Genomic DNA, 15826 nt, shown 5'->3' with positions numbered 1-15826 from the left:
GATATTTTCTTTGTTAAATGAACTGATATAGGTCGAAGTTTAGAATTTAGACCAGGGAGTCTAATTGTAATTAGTTAGCAACTCAATACGGATATCAATTTGGGTTAACAGGTGAGACCCTTTAAAATCTCTTAAATAATTCATTTTAATAATGTATACTTTGATAAATAATTTTTGAGGAAGTGATGCGCTTAGTGTACAATATATTCAATAACTGCACATTATGCGTATCCTTGAATTGATTAAGATATAATTCATCAATTTTTTTGAAGTACTGATGAAAAGAAAAAAGATTTTATTCATGAAATATTAAATACATCTTAGATACTGAGAGCAGTTTTTAATCAAATTTATCCATGTGGGGTTTTTTTATAAACTTACTCATACGTGGTTTATATCTCTCAGTTGATTCGATACGCAAGTGCATGCTTTTGCAAGTACAATTTCTAGAACGAGGTAAATTTTTGACAAACAAGTTGGAAAAACAAGAATATCAGCTGCCTCGTTTAAGGTCCTCATTTCGTAAGTGCTGTGGTCGATACAGTGACCTTAATTGTCAGCAATTACATTAATCATTGATTCAAATACCGACCGACGTTTTCATACTAATTGTTAGGCCATAGTTTACAATCTGCATTGTCGACAGATTTTTTCCGTTATTTTCTGATCATGACAAGGAGCACTACTCGGGTGTGACTGGTCTGCAGGGGATGCTCACTCCTCCATGGCAACTGATCTCAACTCTGATGTTTTGGAGTTCCGTATTTGCTCCGCTCGCTCCTATTTTGTATTGTTTTATGGAATTTTGATCTTGAATACTGTTCGTTATTTCAATTGTCATGACTTAGAATTAGTAAAAATTTGGGTTGGTGTAATTAAAAAATCTACATAAGAACCAATAAGCTAGAAAAAATTATACTTATGAAAACGTCTTGACCTTATTTTGATTCAAGCTTGTCAAATCTTTACGCTCGGAGTACGCAAGGGCAGGGCCACAATGGGGGATCGAAGTTTTACATAAGAAAATAAAGAAAAAAATCTTCTCAAGAACAGAAAAGCTATGTTTTGGCATATTCACATGTAAGCATCCTCATTTAGTGATGGTTCAAATTTGCTCAAGCCATAACCCCTAGGGGTAAGAAGGGGCTATAATGGAAGATCAAATGTTTACAAAGTAATATATAGGAGATTTTTTTTACATCTGAAAAGTTAAATGGTATATTGACCTTTAATTATTTATATTTTTTTTTTTTTTGCTGCTTTGAAATTTTTTTTTTTACTTTTTTTAAATCAAGAAACATATTACTTGGCTTCTACTTATTTAATAAGATAAAATTTGAATACAATGTATTGAAATAGCTTGATTAAGAAAACAATGTTGCTTTAGTTGCCAAAAAGAAAAAAAATCGATTTAGTCAGCTAAAGTTGTAATGTAAGAAAATACAAGGATTTCCCATTTATTTAACTGATTTAAGACAGATAAGGCCTTCATTTCTGACATTGCCAAGTGTCTACAATAACTATGGAACTTAATTTGAACATGTTATAAAATGTTAGTATTTACTCTAGCAACCAAAGCCACCATTTAGTTTTGCCTGATAGAAGTTCACCGTATCAACAACTTGAATCATAAAAAAATAGGAAAAGTTCTGAAAATATTCTAGTTCTAGGCATCAAAAAGAGTGGCTCTTAATTTTTTATGAAAAATAAGATATTCTCCACCTTCGTGGTATCAACACGAAGTACAAACATCACACAACACTTTTACTCAATAGTTTTATAAAACAATCCAATGCTCAAATCTCAGCTTATTTATCCATTGCCCAAATCGTAAATTTGAATATAAAAGAACAATTCACTTAGTACAGCAATCATTTGATATAGATACATCAACTGAAGGAGTACCTTTTTTCGAACATTTCAGCCTCTTGTTTTCATATCAAGTTGAACAAAAAAAACTAGGAAAGGAAATTTCATCTATTGTTTAATGAAATTGACATACATTATAAAATTATACATACTTTTACAGCATCGCCTTATTCATGTAAAAGAAATTCCTATGATGGACCCCCGCTACAGTGCACAAGTTCTCCTTCACTGTGACCTTTGTCAGAAAGCAGCATTACAGAGTCGTTGTGAACTTTGTCAGATTAACCTGTGTAAAGCATGCGTAGGGGAACACCTCTCTGATTCGACCAAAAGACACAGTGTTGTACCATATAAACATAGAACTCCTGCTCCGAATTACCCAAAATGTCCTGCTCACATCAAAAAACAATGTGAACTCTTCTGTGAGAAATGTGACATTCCTGTCTGTTCTACCTGCATCTCCTCTGGACAACACAAAGGACACGATATGACGGATGTTCTTCCAAAGATACATGTAATTTCAGAAGATAGAAATTTAGAAGAAGACTTATTAGAACTAAAAATAATAATCAGCCCTTCACTGGATGAGATTGTATCAAATTTAAACTTCGAAAAAGTCAGTTTGGAAAAAAGTTACGAGAATCTAACGACAGCTGTCATCAAACAAGGTGAAGACTGGCACAGAAAAATTAACATCATCGTCAATAAACAAAAATCTGAAATTGAGGATATGAAAACGAAACACCTTGCTAATCTTGTTAACCAGGAAGCTGAATTTAAACAGATAATATCTAATATAAAACAGAAAATATATGATCTGAAAATGAAGAAATTGTTTAGAACCAGTGAGGGGTCCCTAACCTCTTTGCATAAATCAATAAATGCTGAATTGAGAAGTTTACCCTCTAAAGTACATGCAATCCTGCCACGTTTTTTGTCACAAGAGATTGACATAGAGTTTCTATCTGATATGTTTGGTTCGCTCTCAGCATTAACCATTAAAACAGAAAATCGTGGCTTCACAATAAAGACACTAGAATCTTCATCATGGCCCCCTGTTAAACCACTCCTTGATGAACCAATGCTCATCACCACCATAGACACTGGGTACGAGAACCTTTACAGTGTTACCTGCCTCACTGATGAAGCAGTCTGGATATGTGGTTTTGACAAACTTATGAAACTCTACAACCTTCAAGCTAAACAAATGAAGTCAATCAAAACGACATCAGGAAATGATCCAAGTGACATAACTGTGACAAAAGATGGAGATCTAGTGTATACTGACCACAATACAAGGACTGTAAACATAGTGGATAATAATGACCAGATACAAGAAGTGATCAAGCTACAGTATTGGCAACCGTGCAATATCTGTAGCACTTCTTCAGGTGACTTCCTTGTTGTCATGAATCACGAGGATAATAAACAATCAAAAGTTGTCCGATACTCTGGGTCAACGACGAAACAAACCATTCAGTTTGATGATAAAGGTAAACCTCTGTATTCAATTGGTGAAATTAAACACATCACTGAGAACAGGAACCTGGATATTTGCGTGGCTGACCAGAAAGTTGGTGCAGTAGTCGCTGTGAATAAACCAGGAAAACTGCGATTTAAATACACTGGCGATCCTTCGACTACAAAAGGAATATTTGATCCATATGGCATCACAACAGACAGCCAAAGTCATATTCTGATATCAGACTTGAACAACCACAATATCCACATCCTAGATGAGGATGGAAAGTTCCTCAATTACATCAATGCTAACTGTGATCTGAAAAGTCCATGTGGTTTATTTGTAGACAGTAGTGACAACCTCATTGTGGCTGAGCGCTATGGAGAAGTGAAGAAAATCAAATACATGTAGAAGATTCATTAACCAATCATTGATTGAGTAATTGTCAAATTGGTCACATGCGTGTTGTAATGGTTGGAGCGTTTGCTCTCGTGTCGCGGTGTAAGGAGATGATTTTGACGCCACGGGTTCGAATCCACTGTGTGACGTGGAATCCAAGCATTAGTATGAGACCTTATAAACATACGTCCCATGTTTTTTTTTTCTATAGGAAAAACATCCCTTATAGTTCTCAAATGCAATGGAAGTACCGAGTACAGGCCAGAATGTGAAGCCGTTAACTTATAAGAAATGTTGTCTCATTGACAATATGAGTGAAGACTTCTCCTAATAGGCACGTTAAACATCATGCAAACAAACATTAGCTTTTAAGGATATTCGATTCTCAGCCAGGAAGGATAACTCCAAAAATTTAAAAAGCATAAACATGAGGCTTGAAAATGCATGAAAACTTTCCATGCAACAATTTTCATCTTATTCATTATTATATGATTCTATGTTTATGGAAGTCTTAGAAAAGGTCTCTAAAAAGTTAAAATTTGTATCCCATAAAAGGAAAAAAGTAAATACAGTTTTAGAGAAGTAAGATTTTCTTGAATCGAGCCTTAGATATCAATGCTTATTAGTATATATTGAAATTAAAATTGATTTGTGATGTCTTGCACTGATAGCAAAAGTCTTTTACGCTATGTACATGTATTAAGACCCTTATATTATACATGAAGGAAATAGAAGACATAGAATACCAATTTATATAAATCATGACAGTTTCTCTAAATGTCTGGATACCTATTGTTTTTTAATCTAAAATATATTTGTTGATCAATTTGCAATTAGAAAATGCATAGCTGATATTCCTATTCATTTTTTCTGAATATATATCGGAGATATGAAAATTTTCCCTTTATAATATGATTAACTTTATTGTTTAACTTTAAAAAAAATTCTGTCGGTAAATCTACTTTACTTTGTCGATTCAGAGATATTTTTATGAATACATGTATTTTCGATTACTTAACTGCTAATTTTATGAACCTGAGGATCGGATTACCTTAACTACAATATCAGCAAGATTTTGTCTTATTTTCCACCAAGTGAATTGATGGTGTACGTACATTTATAAGTTTGTTTAACAAATGATTCCTCGAATATTTTCATTGAAAATAATTAAATCGCTTCATTGAATTACATCTATATTATCATTTTCCGTGTGTAACAAATCCTATACAATGCTGTACTATGTGTGTCTATCACTTTGAACATGTTGAAGATTGATTATAAGACAAGGTGTTTGAAAAAAAAAACAGTAAAAAGATTGGTGTACAAAATATCATTTGCCGTTTGTTTACTCATTACATGTATGTACCGGTACATTCTTATAAATAGTCATGTATAATTTCAATCTTTAGTCTAGAATACTAGTACTCGTATACAGAGAGACCAGGATAAAACGTACGCTCGGCTAGGACCTTGGATCCTCAAACTGCTAATTATAATTTATGCATTGCTTGATAAGATTTAACAGCAAAACATTTGTGAATGAGGGGAGGGGGTGGCACCTGTCCGACACCGAATCTTTTGACATCAACTTGTGTTTATTTTAATTATTTCATAATCATGGTTCTGTCCCCTAAAGTGATGATTTTCCTAAATATTGATGTGTTTGTCAGTCGTCAACACACGTTTAATCAACAGAAAATTTTCTAGGGACCCGAGGTTCTAGTTGAGCGCACGTTTTGAAAAATGATTTTTAAAAGCTTGGCAAAAGGAAAACCTTGCATACATTTTAAACAAGAAACCCAGGGACCACATCGTTCACCTGAGCACTTTAGCAAAGAAAAAGGAGAGAAAAGTATAAATGTGCCAAGATTTCACAACTTTGCTGTTATCGAGAAGTTTTTTTTTCTGTGTATTCCTATGTAAATTTTTATCCCCTGTTGTGGGGCGGGGGAGGGGGGCATTATTTGAACAAACTCGAATCAACGCTTCCTGAGAATGCTTATAGAATGCATATAGGTATGACCAATCACAACTTTTATGTTCTTAAAGATTTTTGCTATGAATTCCAATTAAATCTTTGATCCGCCATGATAACCCCACCCTACTTCGGGTAATGGTTTGAACAAACTTGAATCTACGCTACCTGAGGATGCTTCCATATAAATATGACCAATCACACATTAACTTCGATCACCAACTGTGGCCCCATCCTTCCCCCAGGAGTCATAATTTGAACAAATGTTAATCTACCCTACCTGATGCTGCTTCCACATAAGTTTGTGGTATATTTTCAATCATAATGGTTCTCGAGAAGATTTTGAAATGATGTCATTAATTTTTCATGAAATCTTTATTATTCCCTCCCCCCACCTTGGAAGAATGCGTGTCATTCATTTGAACATACTTGAATTCCCATCACACGACGATACCAATGTACCTTTGGCAAGTTTGGTTGAAACTGGCCCAGTGCTTATCGAGAATAAGATAGTTTTGTGAAACGTTTACGACAACGACGCCACTTTCGATCAAAAAAGATCACATGAGCCTAAGGTGAGCTAAAAATGGATCATCAGTCCTCAAATGGGCAAATGTACATCTATCTCGCTCACCGTGCGTATGTCGGGGGAGGGGGGTGTCTCACCTTCCATTCCCCAATTATAACCAGTGATATCATTATATTTTCATTTAATACTGTATTTCTACCTCTTTCAATTGCACATCTCATTTCGAATCTTTTTTTAAAATTTAAATAAGCCGTAAATTCTGAGAAAAATCGCATAATTATAAAAAAACTCTCTATACTAGTACCAAAAATATAATGACAAATGAAACTTGAAGATCAATTTATTTACTTATCTAAATGTTAAATTTATTTTGTTCTTTGGCTGTGAAACACAAGATATTCCTGAGACCACATGAGTACATTTATATAGATTTCGTCACTTTCTGCAGTCACAGCTATTTGCGCATTTGCAAGAATCAGGTCCGGTGCAGCCTTGTCCACACGCACAATTACCTGCAAAAAAGAGTAAATCTGTATAATTTCTTTAAAAAAAAAAAAAAAATATATGCTTAAAATTAATAAATTCAACGAATAAGACTCACCCGCACAGTCACACACACGATCGTGTTACTATGTTCAAACACGCAACAGTATATCAATTATTATAAGAGTTATTTCCCCTTGATAACTCTCCAAGGTGCCCCCCCCCCCTTACTTTTATATTTAATACTATAGGGATAAAAATCTATTCCAGCAAAACACGTCCTCTCTCCCCTCTCGCTGCAAAAATAAAGGGAGGTTTCAAACCTTGGAACCCCCCCCCCCACACACACACACACACGCTGGGTCCTCCATTGGACAATCATTATCGGCCGCAGCCATTTAATTGTAAATGAGACATTATTATTTCATTTCTTCGTTGATTTTTTTTTATTCTTGAAATTTCTCTGCTCCAAATTTCACCATTTTTTTTTTCCAACATCATTTTTTATCAACAATTATAACAGTAACTGTATTCGATTCAAGTGGAAAATAGTTTGAAGTATGAAGCTTTAATTTGGTTTCTTTTTTTTTAAATTTAGAATTGAATATTGTTTCTAATCATGATACTAAGAAAATGTGATATGGTTAATGTAAAGATCAATAATTTTCTATATCACCACAAAATTTAAAAATTGGTGTTAGAGTTAGGGTTAGAGCTATATACAAATATTTAGTTTAAAGGACAGGAACTGAGTACAGATATTTTAGGTAAACTAATTATAAGTAATTAATAAAAATATTGACAAAAGAAAATAGCAATATTTGAACAATACATGTAGTTCATATTTGAATGAGTTGACTTTAAAATGGTCCGCATTATTGAGCTTGCCAGGGCTATTTATTGGCCATGGATTGCTCGGAACCTCGAAAAATTATCTTTCTTATCAGAGGGGTGTTACACCTTAAGGGTTTCCTTTCATCTTTTTAATGCCTAGTGTCAAAATAAAGCGATACTCAAGTGTGTCAATAGATTTTTCTTTGTTGGAGGATTATCCTTTTCACGGTCACGTGATCTTCTATTATCGCATTTTCAATCAACGCAATTTGATTAAAACCATATCCTTTGATCCGCTCCCATACATCGCTACACAAGGATCCCTGCTGTAGCGATCTATGTGAGCGGATCAAAAGATGTGATTTAATCAGATTGCAATTAATGAAGTTAATCAAGAACAAAGAAACTAAATTTTGTTTGGACGAAATTGACCACGGAAGCCACGGTCTCCGATTTAGATTGCGTACCTTACCTAGGTCACTCTAATCGCAGACCAGGGGCCCAAGACCATAAATTGAGAATAGACTTAAGTCATCATTTTGATTCTCAACATCTTAAGAATTTTTTTTAAATTTTTTTTTTTTTTTTTGCATATAGCAGCTGCACATGTTTCAAAAATTTCATATTTATCTCTAATCCGAGATTCCTCTGACTCTAACCCCTGCTTTTATATTGTGACTTGTGCAGGGGAGATATAATATGCAATATAAAAGCAGGGGTTAGAGTCAGAGGAATCCCGGATTAGTTTCAAAAATTGCATATTTATCTCTATTTAAAATTTGAGCACGTACAATACAATAAAATAAAAATTTTGGTTGATTATCAAAATTATTATCAAAATTATTTCAGAATTTATATTCGTCTTAATTAAGCTTCGACTTTAAAAGTCGGTTCTCAGTTTATGGTCTTGTGGCCTGTAGATGCAGAATAAACTGATAAAGTAGTATCTATTACTTAGATAAACTAAAGTCTATAAACTTCAGTGTGTTTAATTTCAGAGTAACCGTCCCAAACCTATTTGGACATAACCTTACTTCAAGATCCTCTCCACTGTCAGCGAATTAGAATAAGATCTCCAAACTTATTTCGTATAACCAGACACATGAGACAGGCGACTCAAAAATACTTCACGTATGTTTAAATAAATTGATTTTTAAAATTAATTATGATATATTTAATAATTATACTCACCGCTACAGCTGCATTTCAGCTGACATCCAGTGCACGTGCACCCAGCTCCACATTTACACCCGGGTCCACATTTACACACGCTGGGTGGACAGGTTTGAAATTCCATGCATTGGCATTTTCCACCTAGGAAAAATAACTGTCAGGATGAAAGAGCGATAACTCTGAAAATTATTTGTCTACGAGAGACAATTTCTTATCTCCCCCCCCCCCCCCTCCCGATATTCAACCCTAGGCTTGTTGGAATTTTTTCTCCACAAATATATTAATTTTTTACACTTGTTCATCAAGTGTACCATAGGAAAAAATCGTGAAAAAACCCAAAATAATCGTCCCACAAAAAATACCCCACTTTACATTAATTGATACATGTGATGTTTGCTGATCTTATATTATTCTCCCCAAAAGTGCGCAAAAAATATTGTGCCCCTTTTTGCATTACGGGATCTGTAGCGTTATGGCAAAAACAAACATATAAAACCATAACGCTACAGATCTGCAGCTAATGTGATCTATGCAAGACCATTCCAAGTGTTTTTTTTATGTTTAGTGTCCGCAGGTACTTTGGATTTTGACACCTCGTATCAGATACAACAAGCAAAATAAGGAGCTCGAACCCCGATGATTTGGGCTGAAATCTTAGTTCTGACGATTTCTCAGATTCTTTTGTACAAAATGTCCATAGACTCAGAGCAGGCGAGGTGTATTTAAGCATTTATTTCTTGATTTTGCTAAATAATAGACATTATTCTTTTTTTTTTTTTTTTTTGAATGATGGGTGGACGCTAAACAGAGAAAAATAACTGTGAATGGTCTAAGTAAAAAGAATGAGTCAATTTTTTAAAATAAGTTTCTCAAAAGACAAAAACAAAAATCGTCTGCAGTAATAAAAACAAAAAGAAGGATGGCGTTAAAAAGCCCGGGTATATAGTTTTCTCTTTTTTTTATTTAGTTTTCAGAGATTTGATATTCATATCATTTGCTCCCAAAATATATCTAAAAAATAACATGGCGATACATCCAAAATTTTGCTCTGTATGTATGTGTACTGAACAGTAAATGTTGAAAATAATACTTACTTTCTGAGCAATTGCATGTGGCAGGCATTGTTCTTTTTTTAATCAGTGGATACCTTCTGAAAGAAAGGTAAAATAGTTTTCTTTTTTTTTTTCGTAATGTCGCAACCCGCAAAAGCTATACATTCACGTACACACAGTCTATTTGCTCATTTATATTTAATTAAATAACTTTTTTAAAATAAAATTTAAAAAGCATTTTAAATAACATTATTCACATCAATATTCCAAGATTTAAACAAAAATACAGTACCTTACTGCTTCGAAGTTATCTGTCTAGTGTCTCGGAGAATTCGGCGCCAAATGAATGAAGAATGGAAGGTGAGTTCCCGTGAAATATTTAGTGCTGGGTGCAAAGGGTCCATAATTAAGTGACACCTCGGCCCGTGTGTAGTTGTCGTGTGCAAACTGTATACAAAATGTAACAGTGTGTCAAAATAAAATTACATAACAGCCAATTTTTCAAAATACATTTTACATGTCAAAAAATTAGTGTCGTAGAGGCCCCATTAAAAGCATCGTGTTGGGGGAGGGGGGAGGGGCACAACACTATCAGGTTAGGTGGCACTCAATCATGACGCTTGAAGATCCCCTATTTTTTGGCTTGTCAAGGAAAGAAAAAATTATTTTGCTCAGATGCATGTACTATATATATATTACATTCAAAGTTAAAGTAAATTTAAGCTTATCTATTAATATATATAATTATAGATAAGTTTCAGTAAACTTTAGATTTAAACTTCTAAAAACCATTTCCTAATTATTATTTGATTCGTAAGAGTTATTGAGCTCGTAGGTTAATTTTGTACTTATAATACAACAGAAACCAATTATAATAGGTAGACATGCCAATCAAATCCAGAAAAAACTTAATTAAGATGGTAAAATAAGTTGTAAAACCATACATTAAAATGTTCACAAGGTTTAGTAATATGATATCGCATATACATGCAGTGTATACCTGTCTTCCCACATTTTTTCTTGAAACTAAAATATAAAATTTGACGTTATGACTATTTTCCCTGTTCTTCATATTGCATTATTAAGAAATTCAAATAATGAGTACACACAACAACATTAAATCCACCAGTGACGTATTTCCAACTGTTTTTTTTGTTTGTTTTTTTTTGCAAAGAGAGACATAACATATAGGCTTTGAACATTGGGGCGTATGTTTAGCACCCCCCCCCCTTCCCGGTCCCTCACTTCAACAGGCACTTGCAGTTTAGGTCAACAAAGCATGCATCCATCCCCCGCACGAAATAGGACTTTTATTTTGGAAAATGGACGCATTCCCCCCCCCTTTTTGGGGGGGGGGTATTTATTAATTATTTTTTTTGGCTACTCAAATTTTTTTGTAGGTTTGAATTTTTTTCTCTTTCACTAACCCCCCCCCCCCTTCACATTCATTTTGCTTCCGACACCAACGCAGCGACAACTCGGCCCGACAAATCGACACCTCGGCCCTAACAGAACGGTCCAAGGTAATTGTTGGCGCATATATAAAAGACACCTAGGCCCAAGGAAAATTTATGAAAGAAAAAAATAACCCTTTGTTTGAATTGATATTTATTCTTTCCGACGATCAAACAATTTTTTTTTCAACTTAAAGTCAAATGAAGGGGGTGGTGTTTATAATCAGTCTAGACGAACTCCAACAAGATCAGGAAATATGAGTTAAATCTATACAATAGTAAATTGTGCAGTTTAATTTAACAGTAAACTGGCAAAGTTACATTAAACTACTAAATAAATTTAAAAGTGTACATCCCAAAATCACTCATCTGGAAAATCTAGATGCGAGCATGATAGTGTGCATTCCTATAGATTTCAAGTTTTGGTCCAAAAACTTTTACCTGTTCACTCATCCGAAAAATGTAGGTCATATCCAATTCTGAAGCAAGCCTGGTAATATGTATCCTTAGATGTATCACCCATGGAAGTTTGGTCAACATAGGGCTTATAGTTACTCCGAAATGAGACCTGCGCCAAAAAACTTTTAACTGCACCTAAAACTTGAACCCCTGCTCCAAAAACATTAACCTGGTCGTTCCTTGGCTAAAATTGCAGAATCTGAAACCTTGACTGGTAAAATGAAACGCACAAAAAGTATTTTGCACGTATGTCTGATCAATCACGCCTGCTAATCGATCACTTGCACAACCAGCAGTTGTGTATAACAATCAAAAGAGATCGATTTCCGGTTGTGCAGTTGATGCGAATAATTCCAGTGCACAGGTAGTAAATGGACTCGATTCAGGCAATAATTGATATTTTTATTAAAATATAAGAATGTGATTCCATGAGCAATTTATTTTTCTTTAATTTTACACTCTCATAAAATGCAGTGATTGTCGATTAGCGACTATATTTGTTTTGAAGCAAGGGCTGGTAGAGCGAAAACGCTGATTGAAAACAGTATTCGCCGACTAAAATTCGTTTTAATCTCACCTAACCTTGAAAATTCAATGTCCACCATGAGTATGCTACAAGTGCATCCTATCCACCAAAACTGGGACTTCGATATGTGTATAATTTGACAAATATTCGAAGAAAAAAACATTGCTTGTGCATGCGATCATTCAGTTGTGAAAGAGATCTCGGGTTATGCATGAGATGAAGGACAAAAGGTTTCAAACTTTACGAATAAAATTAAACATTAAATAATTATAACGTAGTCTTGCAAAATTTAAAACATAAAACTATAGAATTTTCTTGCAAATAAGTTGAATTTGTGAGAAAAAAAAGATATATAAGATAAGTAAACTGTTGAAGTAGATCTGTTAAGGGAGGGGGTTAAAGTTTCAGTTACAATCAATATATATAATTACAGTAAAAAATTATGTGTGTATTATTTAAATCATAAATCTTGTGTGAATTATCCAATGCATCTTTAATATGACTATTCCGTATGCAAAAAAAAAAAATAAATAAATAAAATTAATAATAAAAAAAGAGAGAAAATAAAATAAAAAATTAAAAAAAAAACAGCATATACTGGGCAGTATATCATTTTCTTTCAGTACGAAATTGTTTAACTCAAACATACCTTACCTTTATTTGACGGTACTTCAACAAAAGTGGAGGGAAAGACCGAATTTTTCATGCTTTCATTTCATATATATTTTATAGTAAAAGTGCTGTCTGTGAAAAAAAATAAGAGGCAGGCTCTCGATGATATGTGTTTGCCAAGGGGTAAATATTTCCTGGTGTTTTGAAGCAAGGTATCCTGAATTTTGTTATCGAGATGGAAAGGATCAAGATGACAACACCACATTACAGGTGCTTCTGGACAGGACCCCCCACCCCCCCCCCCCACCCCCGGACTTGTTGGACACTTTTTTTTCTCACAAATTATATTTATTACATTTATTCATCATGTATACTATAGGGGAAAAATCGTCAAAAATCCAAAATAATCGTTCAATAAAAAATATCCTTATTAAACATTCCAAATACACTGTAAAATTAATGCAAAGCATCAAATCAGCCGCAAAGTTTATAATTTCAAAAATTACTAGTACTTTCTTTATTTCAAAGGCATCAATGCATGGGAAGCACAACATATTCAAAGCTGAAATAGATCGATTTCATTTCAGACTGTCTTCAAAGCAAAAATAAATAAAATGGTTTTTTTAATTAAATAGAAATTTTAGTGCATTTGGTCATCAAATGGAGTTATCAATGAATCAACAAAAAAGTCAATTAATGATGAATTATAAGAATGTATGAATGAAGATGTAGTTCTCTCAAGATGAACCACAGGCCGAAACCTTGGATCTTTATCACGTGATAATACCCATGGTTTCTGCAGCAGGTGATCAAGGCGCGTAGTTTGATGGAAAAAATGTAAGAAAAATATTTGTTGTCACATCTGTAGCACATTCAAGACAATTTTTACTACAGTGTTGTAGAAAAACTTTTTCAATTTTTATTCACCTTGCAACTTTTACCACTTCATTATTATCTGGAAAATCATGACGATTTCCTTTCATATCTTGATTACTCCCTGGTTGGGGAGAACCTATTGTAAACTCTTTCTATATAACCATATTTCATTAATTACCCAATTTGAATTCTAATTTGGTAATTAAAAGACAATGAAATTGTAACAACAACAATAAATGCTCAGTTTAAAGAAAGTTTTTAAAATTAAGATTAGTTTACAGAACTAATGAAAAATAACGCCTCATTTCCCGATATAAGAGATCGGCCGCTGCTGCTGAAAAAGTCAAAATGTGCTTGCAAAAGTGACTGTACATCATTGGCGGATCTAGAAGGTGGTTCCTGGGGTTTGACCCCCCCCCCCTCTATTTGATTAGAGAGAGAGTTATGTAACACGGATATTTTATTACGTCTAATATTTTGAATAAAATAAATACTTTGAATAAAAAAAATATTTCGAATTAAATAAATACACTGTACATGTTGTTCAATCTCTGTCCTTTCTGATCGCTATAAATAGAGTTCCCTCGTTTAATATGCTTTCCTCCGAGTACCGTCACATGCAATGAATCCGAGCCCTGCTTGCTTGTTTGTGTTTTTGTTTTGTTTGTTTGTTATTTGCTTGTCAAAGTCCCCCATAGAACTGTTGAAAACTCAGTGTTGCCAGGTTTGAAGTGCCTATATGCATGAGTGTTGGACACCTGGACACCCCCCCCCCCCCCGGCCCCTTTTTTCAAAAATTGCTGGATCTGCCCCTGTAACGTCTTCATATTATAGACAATATTTAACATTTGATAATTACCAAAAATAAAATAGTATAAGAGGTGAATTATGGAGATTGTATAATACTTGCGTGACTTTTTATCCTTTATCTCATGCATAACCCGAGATCTCTTTCCGACAACTGAATGATCGCATGCACAAGCAATGTTTTTTTCTTCGAATATTTGTCAAATTATACACATATCGAAGTCCCAGTTTTGGTGGATAGGATGCACTTGTTGCATACTCATGGTGGACATTGAATTTTCAAGGTTAGTTGAGATTAAAACAAATTTTAGTCGGCGAATACTGTTTTCAATCAGCGTTTTCGCTCTACCAGCCCTTGCTTCAAAACAAATATAGTCGCTAATCGACAATCACTGCATTTTATGAGAGTGTAAAATTAAAGAAAAATAAATTGCTCATGGAATCACATTCTTATATTTTAATAAAAATATCAATTATTGCCTGAATCGAGTCCGTTTACTACCTGTGCACTGGAATTATTCGCATCAACTGCACAACCGGAAATCGATCTCTTTTGATTGTTATACACAACTGCTGGTTGTGCAAGTGATCGATTAGCAGGCGTGTCAATGTAGGGTATAGATTTACTTAAAGAAAAATCAACTGTATCAAAATTTTTAACCTGGGACGCCGAAGGTAAAATCGTTAAAGTGAGCTAAAAATGACAGATTATTTGGACTGGATAATTTTCCATGCATAACAATGTGTAGCATTTTATTGCAGGAAAGTGCATTAAGATGCAATCTTTCTTGTACTTGTACAGTCTTAATCATTTTCCATAACACTGTATTTCAAACATTCCCCCACCATCCACCATTAAAAGACATCCCATATATATAATTTTCCCTTGTGACTGATTATAGTTGTAAAATTTGCATAATGTCATTCTGTAACAAAGTTCGATAACTCAAATTATGTCCCTTTGAACAACGTAGAAACAACGTCTGTTTTATTTTATGCAAATGTTTTAGGCAATGCTAACGAGTAGTCAGTTTGTATACTATAGAAGAGCTGAGAGTCGCTCAATTATAGTTACCGGTACAATGTAAGTGTTGAATTCAGACTAAAGTTTTGTGTTCTCTCCAGGCTTTGTATGAATAAATCCGTGAGTTTGTCTCACAAACCAAGCACTGCTTAGCAGTAATAAGAAGTCCCCTATAAGAAGTCCCCTTTAATATGTTTCATTAATATTCAGTCTGACAATGTTCACTCGTCTGTGAAACATAAAATTTCACAGTGTTTTGACTACTCTAATTGCCTATTAATAAAAATTAAGT

The 15826-nt window shown here is 33.9% G+C and overlaps 1 long non-coding RNA gene across 1 annotated transcript; it reads right to left on the bottom strand.

Annotated features, from left to right (window-relative positions):
- Window positions 1–9817: 9817 nt before the first annotated feature.
- LOC134237609 (uncharacterized) lies at window positions 9818–10256 on the bottom strand. Its single transcript, XR_009985848.1, has 2 exons — window positions 10069–10256; window positions 9818–9874 (listed from the first exon to the last, which is right to left on the bottom strand). It is a non-coding gene; the product is annotated as an uncharacterized LOC134237609 (long non-coding RNA).
- Between the last annotated feature and the right edge of the window lie 5570 nt (window positions 10257–15826).

Source organism: Saccostrea cucullata, unplaced genomic scaffold (assembly GCF_032062105.1).
Source record: "Saccostrea cucullata isolate Sc308-1 unplaced genomic scaffold, CSIRO_AGI_Scuc_v1 ctg396, whole genome shotgun sequence".
Lineage (NCBI taxonomy): Eukaryota > Metazoa > Mollusca > Bivalvia > Ostreida > Ostreidae > Saccostrea > Saccostrea cuccullata.
Note: the sequence above shows the minus strand (reverse complement) of the source record. Positions and strands in the feature narration are given on the sequence as shown.